This window comes from Tyto alba, unplaced genomic scaffold, assembly GCF_018691265.1.
Source record: "Tyto alba isolate M040663 unplaced genomic scaffold, T.alba_DEE_v4.0 Super-Scaffold_2, whole genome shotgun sequence".
Taxonomy (NCBI): domain Eukaryota; kingdom Metazoa; phylum Chordata; class Aves; order Strigiformes; family Tytonidae; genus Tyto; species Tyto alba.
The window spans coordinates 32,620,393-32,638,106 of NW_024881282.1; positions in this window are offsets into that span (position 1 = coordinate 32,620,393).

The following is a 17,714-nucleotide window of genomic DNA, read 5'->3' on the forward strand; positions in this document are numbered from 1 at the left end:
CCTCCTGTATCCTGTGGTGAGACGGCAGGGTGGCCCCCCTTGACACCCATGAAGATCTATGATGGAGCAGACACTGATGACAGCAGACATCATTGATGATCAAGGTGCTGTGCCTGAAGAAGGGCGGGGTCTTGTGGGAAAAGGCAGACCCCACTGTCGTAGTTCAGCACTGGGAGGATTGCAGCATGCGGGGGTGTCCCACGCCGGAGCAGCTCGGGAAGGGCTGCAGCCGTGGGAGGGAATCCAGTCGGAGAAAGTTAGTGACCCATGACAGAGCAGTGTGGGGAATGCTGCAGCCCATGGGAGGAACTCATGTTGGAGAAAGTTTGTGGAGGACTGTCTGCTGTGAGAGGGGGACCACGATGGAGCAGGGGGAATAACTTCCAGCAGCTCCCCCCACTGAAGATGGAAGAAGTGGCAGCGCTGACTGCACCCCCCATTCCCTGCCCCTGCGCCACTGGGGGAGGAGGTAGAGATATCGGGAGCAGAGCTGAGCCCGGGAAGAAGGGAGGGGTGGGGGGAAGGTGTTCTCAAGCTGTGGCAATGCTTCTCACTGTCCTACTCTGTTAAGTAGTGTCTGTAATAAATGTATGTTCTTTTTTTCTTCCCCTAACTAGTCTGCCTTTTGTTCATGACCATAAAGGGTGATTTTCCCCTCCTGGTCCTATCTCAAACCCCAAGCCTGGATCATCTGTCCCTTCTCATTGCTGGAAGAGAAGAGGAAGAGAGTGGCTGCATGGTGTTTGTCTGCTGACCAGGCACAAACCACAACACTTAGGAAGAGAATATCTAGATTCCTCATGGTATGTACCATCTTTACAACTGCATACATCTTTTCTAGTTAAATGTTTGTCCATTTTTTTATTTACTTGGTCATGATATTAATTTTATTAGAAATTAAGGAGATCTTTTACTTTTTCTGATCCTGAAGGGAGCCCGTCCTACTTAAGACACCTATCAGCCTTTGCTGCACATGGTACCTGTTGAGTAACTCGTGGCACAGTGTTGGCTAGCATTTATGTCATCCAGGATCATTTTTTGGGAGGTGACTTCTTCCTGGAGGTGAAGACCAGATCCAGCAGATGAGGTCTGCTCGGCCCACCCAGGGCTACTGTGATAACAATTGGTGACATCACGTGCCAGACAGAACTTCCACTGAGTGCAAGAGAGGCTGTGGGTGGCCTGTGCAGTTATGACAAGATCCACACAGTGTCTAAAAGATGATTTGGCTTCATCCTCATGTCCTGTCTTGGAGCTGAAAGGTTTGACTTGTCCATCCGTTCAGTCAAGTTATATATCACTTCGGGATAAAAGATTTTAACTGACTAATAAATGGCCTTTTGATGTCCTGTCACTTCACAATTCTGTGTTTTCTGAAAGGATTAATTAAAGTCTTTCTAGTTAAAGAGCCCATCCCAGTAGTCCTGCAGAAATTACCACTGAATTTCTGGCAATCTGCTCGCTGTTTTTTGTATATACCCATGTAAGTTGCTTTCACTACGGTTCAGCAAACAGAGCAGGAGAAATCCAGGGATTTAATCTCATCCCTCCTACCTGATCTTTGTATCAAAAGAGTTTTCTTGAAACTGTACCCTAAATTGCTGGTAAAGATTGTTACTGGACTTCACTTTAGATAGGGAATTAACGTGTCAGTTAACTGCCTTTGTGAGACCATTAAAAAGAAAGGCATCACTTCGCAGCATGGTTATATAGAGGAATTGGCCTTTCAACTTTCCAAAGCTGAAGTTCTTCAGGCCTTTGTAGCACAGGTATGTCTTGGCACAGTGATTTCTGTGCAAACTAATCAAGGTAACTGATGGTGTCAGACTCTGCTATGAGACTAGCACAGTGAGTGTGCCACCACTGATCTGGTCACACTTCATGCAGGCTCAAGTTACTGTAGCAGCTTTGCTGAAGAGGCATGCCTCAGTTCCATCCAAGGGAACCTTAATCTCACATTCACTGAGCATTGCACTATTGAAGAAGCACAGATTGTAGATTCTTTGTGTCTAGGGATGCCAAAACCTAACTGGAGTAAATTAAGTGAGAGGAATAACAGAGTCTTGCTCGGAATCACACAGTGTGACTGTGTTTAACAAGCATGAAAAGAAAAAAAAGCAATTACTTATGAATGACTCAAGTTTCAAGAGACATAGTGCATGGGTATTCAGTACCAATCCTCATTTTTCTCCACTGAGGTGTCTGTATGTAAGTGGGCTAGTTCTTCTGCCTGTCAAGAAGAAACTGAGGGGATAAGCTTACACCTCTTTTTTATCCGTGCAAGACGCACGAAAAGAAGGAGAGTGCATGTGTGCCCCTTGGGGACTGCAAAGATAAAAAGTGTCCATTCTCAAGGTCATGTCCATACATTGTGTGTAATGTTAACTTTTACAGTATATCCTGAAAATTATTGCCAAGTAGCTTTCTCTTCTTCTTCATCTCCTTGGCTTAGTCTGCTTTTTTTTTTTTAGCTTTTAAAATTTGTTTCTAATGCACTTTCAGCTGCCACTGATTCATAAGAAACTGTGTATGCTGTGGAAGATGTCATCCAAAGTTGCCTGAACTCTGGCATCTTCAATTGATAAAGGTACTGCCCAAAACTATAGTAGTCTCTTCACAGAGACTGAAGTCTAGGTTAGAGAAAGCAGTAAGAAACCTCACCACCTCTCACTTCTTTAGATGTCACCACTTGTCTTTCTTTTCCCCCTAAGATTAAAAGGATATCTAAATATATGTTAAATTACACTGACTCCATTTGAGTGTATTTTCCTCACTTCTACTGATAGATTGATATTATCACTTAAATTAAAATATATAATCAGAGTGTTGCTTGAATTTTAATCTCTTAACAATGTGGGTTTGGTTTAAGAAGAATCCACACTTCTAGTGTTACTATTTGGATGGAGACAGTTTTATACAGGTCAGGCTCAGCAACAGCAATGTGTCTTTAAGGCAACATTCGCAATGTAAACTAATGTTTTATTTAGTGACAATTTATGGCAATGAGTTTTCCTTTCAGAATACAATGCACACAAAGAGAATGATGATTTAAAGGACAGGCTTTGAGCGCAGATCAAAAGAAAAAAGAACAAGAAGCAAAGTTCAGCCTCTGTTAAGAGATCATCTTTATGGGAAAATTAGTTGCCTTTCTTGGAAATTGTTTAAGCAATATAACAGCACAAAGTACTTCATTCCCTCTTCTTAATTATGTGTCATCTGATCGGGAACCTAGTTGCTGGACCTACGCTAGAAAGGGGAAGGTCAGAGAGAGCAAATCGGACATGCCTCTGGTGCTGAAGACTACAACAGCACAGCTGAAAGGGAAATAGAGCACAGGCTCATTTGAAGGGGCAGGGCTGTGGGTGTCCCACTGGCAGCTGTGTTTGCACCCACTCCATGTGAGTGATCCATGACAAAGTCAAATAACCACTTGCTGTGAAGCACTTGCCTTGAAGACCACTCAGCATTCAGGTAAAACAAACGTGTTGTTACCATGGGGAAGGAACTGACAAGGAGCTCTCTCTCCTCAAATAAGCAAGGACTTAAAAGTCCTGTGAATCAGGTCTTCAAGTGAAGAATTAGGCCGACTGGATCTCTTAATTCACCAGAAATACATTTTTGTGAGTTGGAATGGTAAGAGAGGCAAGGAAGTGTTTCTTTCTGGACAGGTTCATGATCCAATGGAATGGCAAGGTGTACTTAGTATGGATCAGATGGGTGAATCAACACGGATGATTAATTCCTTCTCGTAATTTAGGGATTATTTCTTACTCTCAAGGTGAATGAAGGAGGTGGAAAATCCTATCATTAGTTCCAAACAGCAAGCTTTGTCCTCATCCTCTTGTGAAGATGCAGAAAGTTTTCCCATTAATAAATTATATTTGTATGAAGCTACCCTGAGACATCATGTCAATGTTGACAGAAGAGATGGCTTGGGGCCAACACAAGGCCCAAGACTCTCACAGCTAACCGCATGAGTTTTGCTTTCAGCTACAACCTGTAACAAGGAAGGAAGAACAGTGGCTGTTGAGGATGCATTTGAGGAAAAACAGCCAGTGTTGCAGGGAATTGTTGCCTGACGTAAGATCATGCTTATCTGCAAAGGTGTGAAGATGAGAGAGCTTGTTAGTCTACTTCTGGCTCCATGTTTGGTTTTGGGGGTTGGAACTATTCGAGGTGATTTTCAGACTCCTTGCCTCTATTTTTATCTCCTTTCTTTTCTATTATTGTTCCTTTTTGTTTAGCCTGATTTTTCTCCATCCTCCCTTTATTTTGTGCTTTCATCTTGGTGACAGAAAGAGAAGGAGACTTTGTGAATGTACACATATGTAGTTACCAGGGCTGTACCAAGTACTCCAAGTGTATGTATGTCAATGGGAGAGTTGTAAATGGTATTTAGGCACACCTGAGTAGGCCTGACTATTACCAGTACAAGCTGTGACTTCACCTGTTCCATTGTTAGATATCATTTTGGTTTATACCAAAAGAAAACTTTTTTTCCAGCCTGCCTTTTTTCCTCAGCAGTAGGTGTATCTTCATTATATCTGTTGACTTGTCCTGACTCCCAGTGATACCCTCTTTTTTTTTTTTTTTTTTTAGAGTGAGGTCTGGCTGCTTCCTAAGAGACAGTGATCTGAGAGCTGGTTGATAACACAGCTGGCAGAGCAGAGGCTCAACACTTGTGTAAGTGAGGAACTTAGTCATTACTCCTATGTGTTGGAGGCTCTGAGGTATTGAACAAAAGGTATTGAAATAAAAGGGATTGAAAAATGTACCCATTGTACACAGATCTTTCCAAAGATAGACACATATCTCTGCTACTTGGGGCGACTATGCTTCCTTGCCTAACGTGATTCACAGTACTAAATGCCATGGACTTTGTGGTCTCTCAAGCAATAACCCTATGATGACTGAAACAACCTTGTCTTTTCAGCATATTTCACTTTTTGGACCTGAAAGTGACTTGTTTGGGATGACAAAATGTTTCCTCGCTATCTCTTGGCTGCTGTTTCTGAAAAACAGAGCTCTCAACCAACCTGACTCTGGGTCAGTAGTTCTGATAATAGCAGAGACAACTTCAGCACCTGTTCTTGGAGTTTGATTTCCCAAGGGAGGGCACATTATTTTTTCCCCACAGGTTAACAGTGACCTTTCCTCAACACAGACATAGCTCCTCCTTGCACAGAGCTTTTTTACAAATGAAAAGGAAAAGCAAGTTCTCTGCATTATCCACCTATGAAGCATGTTTACTCATAGAAGGGCACAAATTTTTCAGCCACTAGATCTTTAAAATATAATTTCCTTGTCAGGAAGCTTTCCCCTTTCTGTGACTTAAATGTCATTGTAGCTAACCAGAGTGGTTATCTCTCACTTTTCCATATGTCTTCCTAGGGACATAATTCTTGCTAAGGCAAGTGGGCTTATTTGGTGGGCACACAAATGTATTCACCAGCATGACAACAACCCACAAGGACAAAGCTTAATGAGGTATCTGTTTTTTTTTGCCTTAAACAATAAATCAGTCACTCATATCTTGTACTTACTGCCTTTCTACTGAGATATCTCTTGACTGCTAGAAGATCAGTGAATTGGTGAGAGAATTTGTTTGGCTTTTTAAAAAATCTATAATTGTATTCTTAGAAATTGTTTTTCTAAATGTCTCCCACTTTCTTTCTGTCATTAAGGGGTACAAAATTCAACACTATACTGCCTAGGTCCTGAGGGTTCCTTCTTTTGGCTTGGACTGTTTAAACAAACTTTGTTTATTGCAAAACTATGTAAAGATTTACCAGAACTCAGAATCATGCTGATTCTAGGACACTGATGCTGATGTGAGTGCTCAGCTAAATAAATCCCCATTCAGCATTGCCCAGTTGGTCTTGGTATTTTCACTTCCACCTACTGGGAATATCAAAAGGTCACTCATAGGAAACAACAGACTTCTCTTTGAGGAGAGCTGCTCTTTTAGGTTTTCTGTGTTATAGTCACACTTGCTCGAGCAGATTTCCATCTGTGTTGGAGTTTCATGGAGTATCAGGCCTCTGCAGTTCAGGAAGAGAAACAGGTACAATCTGAAGTCTTAGATCATAGTTCACTGTATCAGAACGGCTGTGATTCCTGTCTGAGGATGGGGAACAGAAAGGGGAAGATGTGTCTGAGGTTTTAGCCAGTGTTATGAGGCTTTTTGCTTCAAAGACATGAAGTCCAATGAGGCTTAAAACCACTAAGCTTAACCCTTTTGACTTATCCTTTGAATTATAATATTTTTTGAAAATTAATTTTACCCATTACAAAACAATTCCAGATTTTCTTCAGAGGTTGTAGACCAGAACCTTACTTTTCTTTCATGACCATTTTGATTTAAAAACAAGTAGAGTCAAAAAGTTGAGTCTTTCTCAGTCCTAAGGCTCATGATAAAATTCCAATAAATGGCACCATAATGACAGTCCAGCCTATTAGAGTCTCCAGCAACTGCTGCTGGAGACTTCTTGCCTTCAGGCTTTCCCACGAAGGACCAAATTTTATTTGTGAAATCCATGCAGTATGAGCTGAACAACATCGGGGATATTCCCAGCAGATCTGATTACCCAGCTCCTCACTTCTCTATCTCTGCCTTCTCCAGTACAATAGCAGAGCTTGTGTTCATTTCACCATTTCCCACTACTACCTTTAGCCCCATCCATTTTCGGATTGTTTCATCTTTTCAGAGAGCATCCCAATGAAGACCCTACAGCGTTATAATGACTACGTATCTATCTCTTACAACTTGCACACGGATGGAACGTTCAGAGGCTCATCGATGTGTGAATGTGAATGTGACTCTGAACTTTAACAACTTCAGTGAAAAGTAAGTGCCTATCTGGTGTTCTGTGAAGGGTCTAAGGTGGCTTGTCTGCTGAACCTAAGAGATGGAGCTGGGCAAGAAGACAGTGGGCTGGGCTTGCAACCAGCATAATATCCAGCTTGCAGACACCACTGTTATGTCCAGGCTAGTGGGAAAGTTGGTTCTGTACAGGATGAGGAAGAACAGGAAGCAGAGCATGCTAATCAAGTTGTTTTCATTATCTTTTCAATCACTCTCACCTGCTTTTGCTGTGAAATCAGACACATAAAATATGGCAGGACAAGTTAATTATTGCACCCGAGTGGTGCAGGATGTGTTACACTAGATACAGTGCTGATAATAACTAATCAGAATAGAGCATATCTGTGTTGAAATAATTTCTGCAAAACAAACTGTGAGAAAAACAGAAGTTGTATGTGTTTGACTCATTGAGTTTCCTCTCAGAGATACTAGGCTATGTCTTGCACTATCATTTCCTATTTCTTTTCAAGAAGAAAACAGAACAAGTTCAACAGAACTCATACTGAAGAGTGTGAGGGAGAGGAAGGGACAGAGAAGGAAGAGATAGTGGAAGGAGAAAAAGAATAATAGTAGAAGCAGGAGATGAAGGGGTAAACAGCAGAGAGATTGGAGGATGGGAAGAAAATATGTGAAATAAGAACAGGAAGAAGTTATCTTCGTTTAACTGGACACTCATTTCTATTATTGTCTGCTCTCACAAGTTCTTTGATCTTGTTGTATAGTTAGAATTATTTTTTGTCACATGAATTTCTATGTATTTATTAACTCTGAACTGATTAATTGATTGAGAGCAGCCCTGCAGAGAAGGACCTGGAGATGTTGGTTGATAAGAAGCTCAGCATGGCCTGGCAATGTGTACTCACAGCCCAGAAATCCAACTGTATCCTGGGCTGCATCAAAAGAAGCATGACCAGCAGATTCAGGGAGGTGATTCTTCCCCTCTACTCCACTCTCGTGAGACCCCACCTGCAGTACCGTGTCCAGCTTTGGTCTCCCCAGCATAAGAAGGACATGGACCTGTTGGAGTGAGTCCAGAGGAGGCCACAAAGATGATCATGGGGCTGGAGTACCTTCCTTATGAGGACAGGCTGAGAGAGGTGGGGTTGTTGAACCTGGAGAAGGCTCCAGGGAGACCTTATAGCAGCCTTCTAGTACTCAAAGGGGGCTACAGGGAAGGTGGGGTTGGACTTTTTATCAGGGGGTGTAAGTGTAGGATGAAGGCTAATGGTTTTAAACTGGAAGAAGGTAGTTTTAGATTAGACGTAAGGAAGAAATTCTTTACTGTGAGGATGGTGAGACACTGGCCCAGGGTGCCCAGAGCAGCTGTGGCTGCCCCCTCCTTGGAAGGGTTCAAGGCCAGGTTGGACGGGGCTGGGAGCCCCCTGGGCTGGGGGAAGGGGGCCCTGCCCGGGGCAGGAGTGTTGGAACTAGAGGTCCCTTTTAACCTGTTCTATGATTCTATTACTCTATTCTATTCTATAATTTATTTCTGAGAAAGAGCTGTAGGATTCATTCATGAGTTGACCTGACAGCTATTGAAATCAGTGGAGAAGATGCCCCTTACAGTCCTTAGAGTATTTAATCACATTCCAGATGTTAGCAGTTCGCTGTGGATTGAAGTCTACAAACCACAGAATTGCTCTTGTGGCACAAAGGACTCCACAGTCTCAATGGAAATAATTTTCTTTTCTTTTCTTTCTTTCTTTTTTTTTTTTTCTTTTCTTTTTTTTTTTTTTTTTTTTTTTTTTGTAGGGGGACTGCAGTCCTGTAGTCCTCACAGAACTTCTGTCCCAGCTGCTAGCTGCATTTCTTTGGTCTACTTTCTTTGACTTCTCTGTTGTAAGCATAGCATAAGATACATATGTATACATGTCAACTGTGAACCCTACTGTTACGGAAGAAACAAGCTTTGCTTGCTGAGGGAAGGTGAGCTGGGAGCTGAGGGTGACGGGAAGGCATTTGACCTCATTGACAATGACATAATCCCACAGTAACAAGAGAAGCAGAACAGTGAGAGTGTCTAGGATCAGCCATCAGTACAGATCCCCAGGGAAGTTCCTATCCAGTAGCCAGGCTTAAGGTCAAGCTAGGAAGTCAATTACACAGATGGTGTGAATCCTGATTTAGGATCCTGCCAACTACACCAATTTGATGTGGATGAGTGTTTTAGATCACTTAAAGAATCACCATCAATGGTATTAGCAAAAATGATTATCATATGAATTTTTAAAAGTGTGATTTAACAGAGTTCAATAGCAAGCTTCACTCTATTACTTAGTACATGGAAGAAACATATAAAAGCAAATCGAGTTAAAATTGATTTAGAATGATTTACACAGATATTGGAGATGCAAAAAGGTAAGGAAGACCCTCCCATTGAGTCACAAAGTTCAGAGTGAACCCCCTTGCTTTCCAAACTCCTTCTCAGAGAGGAGTCTAGAGGCAGCTGGATCCAGATTTAGTCTCTGACTCGGTCAATGGTTTATGGCTAATGGAATTAGATACATGGATTTCATTAGACTTTCATTCAGCATGCTATCAGTCATTTACCAAGGATTTGTTGCAAATAAGAGATTTCTCCACCTTGGGTAAGGAAGGATCTCTTAGTCTCAGGTAAAGAATCTCAAAATTTTATGTTAAAGAAGCACCTTTCATCCAGGTGTCTGGTCTTAGTTCGCTCTGTAGTTCAAATCCTAGGTTTCTCAAAGCAGAGTCTCAGGCATTGAATCTTATAAGAATAAATAATTTAATAGAATGTTACAGCAGCAGGGTCAGCTTGAGCTGGGTGCCTCTGGAGAGGGACCCCAAAGAAATCCCTGGGCAATTACACCCTTACAGACTATTCACCCACCCTTCACAGAGTCTTTACACTCTCTTCATGCACCTTCCACATGCCCTTTGGTCCAATAGTGATTCTGGTCTGTGATCTTCCGACTCCTTATTGGATTCCTTCACTGTGTCCAGGCAGGCCATTATCTTGTCTAGTTGCAGCTGCTTGTAGCCTAGAAGTTTCCTTCTCTTCTGGTTTGCATTGTCTCTGAAGGTCCTGTTTTGCTTAAGTAGGTACATGTTCAGTAAATCTAGGGGAAAGTTTACAGCTTGGTGCCTAAGGCTTCAGCAAATCTAGCTACTTATGCTAAGTAAGTAAAGCTAAGCAAACAGCATACTAAATCACACAACTTAATAACTCTAAGTGATTTATTCTATTTAAAACTTGCTTATTTAAGCTAAATGACTAATAGTTTTTACCACTGAGAGGCATCCCTGCACAAGGGGAGAGTTGTCTGGTCTGCAGTCTGGTTGCCATCCAAGCAGAACTCAGATTGGGTTCATCCAATGATCTGTTGTTGGTAGAAGGTCTTGTTGCTTTGAGAAGCAACCTTGCGAGGTGCCTCAGCTGAAGGGGAGATTACCAGCAGGCAGTCACACTGCCTAGCAGGGAGAGTTCGGAGAAGGTTCACTTAGGCTGTCATGTTTATGGGATAAAGGGGTTGGCTTGTAGACAAATTGCATAAAATGGGAGGGGTATGCACAAGAGTCCTTGTACCCACAACTTTCTCTGTTCCTTAACAAATGAGTCTTGGAAAAAACAACTGCTGTTCATGTGTTAATCATGTGATTGGTCTTCACCGTGCTCTGCTCCTTGTGAGTTTCTTAGAGGAGTTCTTGGCCTGGCTACGGCTCAGGCTTTTACCTCTTTTGGAGCCTGTATCAAACTACTGTTGGTTTGGTTAAAGGGGGTTCAAGTGCATCCGTCACAATGAATCACAGTCAGCAACGTGTATCACCAGGCACAGATATGGCTGTGTTATAGCTCAGGCAAGGATCAAAAACAAGGGCCTGAAATGAAAAGCAGCATCTGAGTGAAGGTGGGGAGCTGATTCCAGCTTAGACAGCCCTGAGCATGGGTAGACAAAACCCTTGTGGGCGGGTGGTAGTTGAGGGGGTGGTGAAAGAGGTTGTGCTCAGAACCCAGACACCTACCAACCCAAGGTAGTTATTGTGAGAGCATCTTCCTTTGAGGAGAGGAAGAGAGAATAAAGCTGATGTGCTTGACATTAGAGAATTTATTCATGTCATGTGATGAACTACAGGAGTATGACAACATAATGCACTGATTAACATTGATTTAGAAACGGAATAAAAGAGCATGTGGGGAAGGTTTCAGAAATGACACTTTGGGCCCCCTATCAGCATCCTATTCAGATAGTCATGCTTTTTAATGTGTAACCAGGAACAAAGAAATGACCTGCAAGTACCACAAAGGTGAAAACCACTCTGACTGCCAGAACTTCACAATGCACTGCGTGTGTCACATCCATGGTTATAACCTAGAAAACTACAACTTCAAATTTGACCTGACACTGCAGGCAGAGCTAAATGTCTACTTTTTTTCAGAATGGTAAAGATGAACCACTGAGTCCTGCCTCTATTCTTGTGTATTTAGATTTTCAGATTAGTGTATTGGATATCTAATCCTAAAAAGGTACTTAGGTCAGCCCTTAACCTGAAATTTAAGCAAGAATGAAGTTAGATGGCTTATAATGCCATAGTACCACCTCTGAATTCAGTGTGTTCAGGATAGAAAAAAATTAGTCTACCTTCAGTGACTGCAACGGAAAAAATGGGGGTAGACCTGCCAGCTAACCAGTGTCTTGATTGGGATCAGGGGAAGATAACACAAATGCTCTACATGCATTACAGCATATTCCTTCATGACATTGCTATAAAGCTGCACAACAACACTCTCCCTACTTTCCTCTTCTGTTCATGAATATATTTCCTAAGTCTTGTAGAGTTTGCACTTCGCAATGAAAAAGAATCATGAATTATTTGTAATTATTCAGGGAAATTGTTGAAAATCTAGTTTTTGTCATTCAGAAAACATTGGCTAGGCATTTTTTTTGCCTCTTTTTGTTCCTGTCCTCCTCATCATCTCATCTCATCTCATCTCATCTCATCTCATCTCATCTCATCTCATCTCATCTCATCTCATCTCATCTCATCTCATCTCATCTCATCTCATCTCATCTCATCATCTCATCTCAATCTCATGGGTTATACCTTCACCTTGCAGTTCAGCCCCTCAAAACCCCTCGGTCAGCTTGATGGGATCAGGAGACTTCTTGCTGACCTGGAAAGCAGCTGATGGAAGCCAAGGGCTGGGCAACGCACTGGAGTATGAAGTTACTTACAAGTGGGACTGGGAGTCCTGGGAGGTAAGAGCAGAGGAGCTGGGCTGTCCTGGTTTGGGCTGCAGGCTTTTGGGTGCTTGAGAGCCTGTGGTAAAAGTTGTGCAATTGAATGGCTTTTCCGTTCTCAGGGATGATGAGGAGATGCAACAAATGTTGTTTCAGGTCAGGCAGAAGGGTCTCTCTTTCTGTTTGCAAGTGACTTGCCCAGTGAAATGCCATTTGTCCTGAATTGAATGCAAAGGTCTGTTTTTCGCTGAAAAAAGCACTGTGATTGGGTTTTCAGTTGGAATTGATTTTGCCATGAAAGACTCCCAAAAGGAATTAAAGCATATTCCAAGAGGAATCCATGGGTTCCTGTGGGAAAATGGCGAAATACATTTGAAGCTGCTTTCCTTTCTAGGAGGATGAATTTTTTTTTTTTTTTTTTTTTTTTTGGTAATTTTAAAGTGTGCATATTCCCAAATCTGCAGTTTCCTCCCTCCTTTTCCCCTACAACAGAAAGCTGCCTTGCTCTTGCTCTCCACCACACATTGCTATGTCAGCCGTTAGGACCTTGTCCCAGGGAGCAGCTACATTGCCCGTGTGTGAGCCAGATCAGGGTGGGTCAGTGCTTTCTCTGGGCAGTACAGTGAGTGGAGCACAGAGGCATCGTGGGAGACCCGTGAAGGTAGGACAAAACATGCTTTGGGATATAGCTTCATAAAACAGAGGTACCAAGTTGAGTACTGGAAAAACAACCAGTATGAAAAAGTAAGTCTTAGAAAGTGTAGGAGTCTTGGATGTCTCTTTGCTGGTCAAAGGAGAAGAACAGTTCCTCTCACCTCCGTTACTTGTGCTTCTCTCTCCTCCCCAGACTCTCCAGAAATTAGATATCAGCAACGATGAACCTCCTTTCATCTTCACCCTGCAGATGCTGGCATCTTCTACAGAATATAGGGGGAAAATGCGTGCACGGGTGAATATGCCTCTGGATTATGAGGGGCCTTGGAGTGAATGGAGTAAGGAGTTCACCTGGAAGACTAAGAACGGTACTTTTCATGCAGGCTACTTCTGTAAGGTTTTGTGGACTGTTAATGACTGAAATGCCCCTCTAGAAAAATACATTCTCTCAGTCAGGGTTGAAGTTAGGTCCAGCCATGAGCTAGCTGGGGTTGCTTAACAAGGTAGCTGTCCTGTCTGCATCCTCGCAGTACAGCAGCAATGCTACTGAAGATTGAAGAGAAACAAATCTCAGCTTTTTCTGACTAGAGAATGAAGGTTGAAATGTGAAGAGGACCTGTAGATTGGAGCAAGGTCAAAGGAAGGAAAAGCTGATAGAAGTTGTTAGAGCAAATCAAAGGGGAATGAATGTGCCAGAAATACTTTCAGATTGGCAGTTTTTTAACCTGCATCAATCTATTAAAGATTGCCTGTAGCAATGTTTCTACTGTGTTTAGGTGGGGAAACAGCATGGCCGTAAAAATGAGAACAGCAAGGTTGTTGGGACAAAAGATATTTAGAAAAGATTACTTCTAAAGCATACATCGATAAACTGGTAAAACTAATTATACAATGTGAATACCTGGAAGCTCATTCTTGTCCTAAATGTCTATCACAAATGTGCTACTAGCATTCTTGAGCCCATGACTTCTGGCTCTTCCTGGCCTTAATGTGACCTCTCTTTTCTCAGAAGTGTTTATTTTCTCTCTTGAAGCTGTCAGCTAATGGTCAGCCAGACAGGTGGGCTTCAATGGGCAGAAGACTTCTGAGGAGGTAGAGCAGATTAACTGCCTTCAAGTGCTGGATGGGTAAGTAAGCAGCCCACTCCATACTCCTTTCTTGAAAGGTTCTTACTAACCATGGGTTAAGAGCAGGCTGCTCATGGATATCACCCATTGCAATGGGGAGGACAAAGCATTTTCACTTGTCTATCTCCTAAATCTGTGTACACATTCCAAACATCTATGGAAATTGCAATGAATTCCAGCAGTTGCAGACCTTGACATCCGTGGCTGGAAGTCTGAGGATAGAAACCTGCTTCTTTTCCTTCTCTGCATTTCCTTTGGAAATAGGTTTGAATAAAAGGCAATGATCTAACAGAGTGGAAATGTTTTTGGCTGAATTCTTCCCAACCTGCCTGAACACAACGTCCCTCTCACAAAAATACACATATTCCCTTACCTCTTCATCCTCTAGAAATGACATACTTTCTGCTCCTTGAAGCAAAATCTGACTTTGAAAGTGGAATGTGAACAAAGAATTGCTGCAGTGGTCCTGGCCAGTGTGCTGCTGACCAGAAATAGCTCCAAATTGTCCATACTGCCTCAAATTTGTGTCAAGTCTTCAAAGACAGAGTGGGGAGGTGACCATGGTGCTCTGTTCAGGAAACTATCCTAGGTTGCAAAGCAGCTGGGGAGGATGGCACAAATTAAATTGACTCTTGGGTTTCGTGGTAATTATCTGCCTCTTAGGAGAGAGGGTCAGCTCTTTTTAATATAGACTTTTCTAAGTCATGCAAAGGAAAGATGGGTTATGTTTGTTACTTCTTTGAAATCTTTGTCTTCTCCCTTTTTCTAGTTTCACATTCAGTGCTTGTAAGAGACAGGGGCCCTTTATTTTGAAGAACTAACTGCAAAGTATCACTGAAATCTCGAGAGCTGCATAAATGATGATGCTAACAGCCACATTGCCTGAGTCTATACTGCTAAATAAATCTGGGCCAAGATGTAGTATCAAGCACTGCCTTGTAACTGCTTGCACTGCTTTGTTGTCAGCACTCTCCCTGCCAGTTTGGCCTGTGCCAACTAGTGCTCTCCAAAATAACACCCTGGCACAGTTTGGGAGACAGTACAGGGTAGCAACCATTCCCAATGGGCAACACGGACAAGGCTGTGCCAGGTTAGGCTGTGTCCAGTGTCCTTCAACAGTGTTCTAGCAGGCTTTGCACCTAGGCTGTGCAACACACATCCTGTTTCACACTAGGAATAGATCATTAACACAGTGGTCATGTTATGTCGGCAACTTTGAACTGAAAAAAAAAAGACACTAAACCTTAGCTGTGTTTTAGACTGCAGAGACACTGTGGGAGATCCAGAAGACTGCCATGGTTATACAGTGTGGACACAGTCAGTCTATGCCATTTTACCAGAAGGCCAAAGAGTGTTTCCCAGCTCTGTTTTGTTTACAGCAAAGCCATAGCTTTTCTCAAAAGCTGATTTGTGCTTGCATATCTTGGCATTCAGCAAAGTTGGAGTTGGCAGTAAACAGCTGAACTCTTGCAGTGGCACAGAAAATGCTGAGGCCTGCATCTTCTGAGGAAGGTACAAGAGGTTTGGCCAAAGGTTCCTTCTAGCTTCCTGGGAGACAGTGTTCCCCCTTAGAGCATCTTCTGTTTGTATGCAGTTACCACTTTAGAGAGCTGTCAGAGAGCTGGCAATAGCAGCTAAATCCTCTGTTTTTTCACCTGAAGAGGGTGATGAAGAGCAGTCCACCAAGTTCCATGGAGAGTTCCATGAAGCTCAGGCAAAGACAGTGCGGGTTTCCCATGCTACACCAGTTCCTCAAAACTCCTGTCAGACTTCTGGAGTGCCACATAAAACATCCATCCTGCCTGTTCACCAGGTTTCCGTGCAAGAGTGCTGTTCATGCAAATATTGCCTTCCAGACCTGCTTGGCTTTCAACGGTCCATACTTGTACAGCCCAGTGATGTCCTCCCAGCCTGATATGCACCAGAGCCTGAAAGCAGACCCAGTGGGAGCCCATGAGAAATCAGTTTCCCTTCAGTATGTGACCCTCCCAAAGGAAGACTGTCCCCAGGCACCACGGAGGCAAGAGCAGCCAGGAGCAGGTCCTCCACAGCCCTTCCTGCTCCCAGCTCAGAAGGAATCCATGCAGCACCTTGACGACGAGAAAGAAGTCTCACCAGACCCACCAGCCTGTGGGAAAGGCACGAACATGAGAACAGAAGAGCAGAAATCTCCAAAGGCTCTTAGCTGCATCACATCTCCTCAGCAGTGCCCCTTGGAGTACATCACCACAGACAGCCTGTCACTGCCATCAGCCAGCGACTCCACCCATCCGCCCCTTGTCACCAGTGGGGAGTTCCCTTGTCACCCACAGGAGCCCCAGCCCCCCAGCGACCACTCTTGCCGTGAGTCTTCTCCTGGGAAAGCTGGTGTCATGGTCCCAGTTGCAGGTCAAGCACCAACCTCTTCTCCTGAATTGCACCTGGATACATTTGGAGACTATCTTACTGTCCCTTCAGATCTCCACGGACATTCAGAACCCACAAAAATGTCCTTACACATTTTTTAAAGTGATGTATTATTTTTTATTCCCCAAAGACTCTGTGTTGGAGAACTACATAGTCATATTTAGTCCTGGCAGCACAATAACATTTTTCCTCCGTTATGGGCAATTGCTACCCTGTCCTCAACCTAAAACGCAGTAAGAAGGTGCAAATGAATCAGAAAGATCTCCAAGTTTATTGAGTTTGCATGGCAAGGTTTTGGTAGTGGGAAGTCTACAGAAGTGGCTTCTGTGAGGAGATGCCAGAAGCTTCCCCCATATTTGACAGAACCAGTTCCAGCTAGCTCCAAGACGGACCCACTGCTGATCAAAGCTGAGCCAATCAGCAACATCGGTAGCACCTCTGTGATAACGTATTTAAGAAAAAAGTAAAAACTGCTGCGCAACAGCATCTGGGAGAAAGGAGTGAGAATATGAGAGAGAAACAACTATACAGACACCAAGGTCAGTAAAGAAGGAGTGGGAGGGGGTTATTCAGGTGTTGGAGCAGAGATTCCCCTGCAGCCCGTGGAGGGACCCCAGGCCGGAGCAGGTGGATGTGCCCCAAAGGAGGCTGTGACCCTGTGGAGAGCCCACACTGGAGCAGGCTCCTGGCAGGACCTGTGGCCCCATGGAGAGGAGCCTACAGTGGAGCAGGTCTTCTCTCAGGACCTGTGGCCCCTCGGGGAACCCACACTGGAGCAGTCTGTTCCTGAAGGACTGTGCCCCATGGAAAGGACCCACGCCGGAGCAGTTCGTGAAGAACTGCAGCCTGTGGGAAGGACCCACGTTGGGGAAGTTCATGGAGAACTGTCTCCCATGGGTGGGATCCCATGCTGGAAGAGGGGAAGAGAGTGAGGAGGAAGGAGCAGCAGAGACAATGTGTGATGAATTGACTGCAATCCCCAGTCCCTGTCCTCCTGCACTGCTCAGGGGGAGGAGGTAGAGAAAATGAGAGTGAAGTTGTGCCCAGGAAGAAGGGAGGGGCGGAGAGAAGGTGTTTTAAGATTTGTTTTTCATGTCTCATTATCCTACTCTGATTTAATTGGCAATAAATTCAATTCATTTCCCCAAGCTGAGGTTTTTTTGCCCATGGCAGTAATTGCTGAGTGATCTCCCTGTTCTTGTCTTGACCCATGAGCCTTTCATCATATTTTACTTCCCCTGTTCAGTTGAGGAGGACGAGTGATAGAGTGCCTTGGTGGCATCTGGCAGCCAGCCAAGGTTAACCCACCACACTAAGTAAATAAGTTTTGGAAAGCCATTAAAATGTTCAGATAGCCTGCACATGATGGTGGGTCCATCAGTGGCAAGGAAGACGATGCGCAGAATATCAAGGTCATTCAGATGTTCAGAATACTAAGGAAAGCTGCTGTGGAAAGGAAAG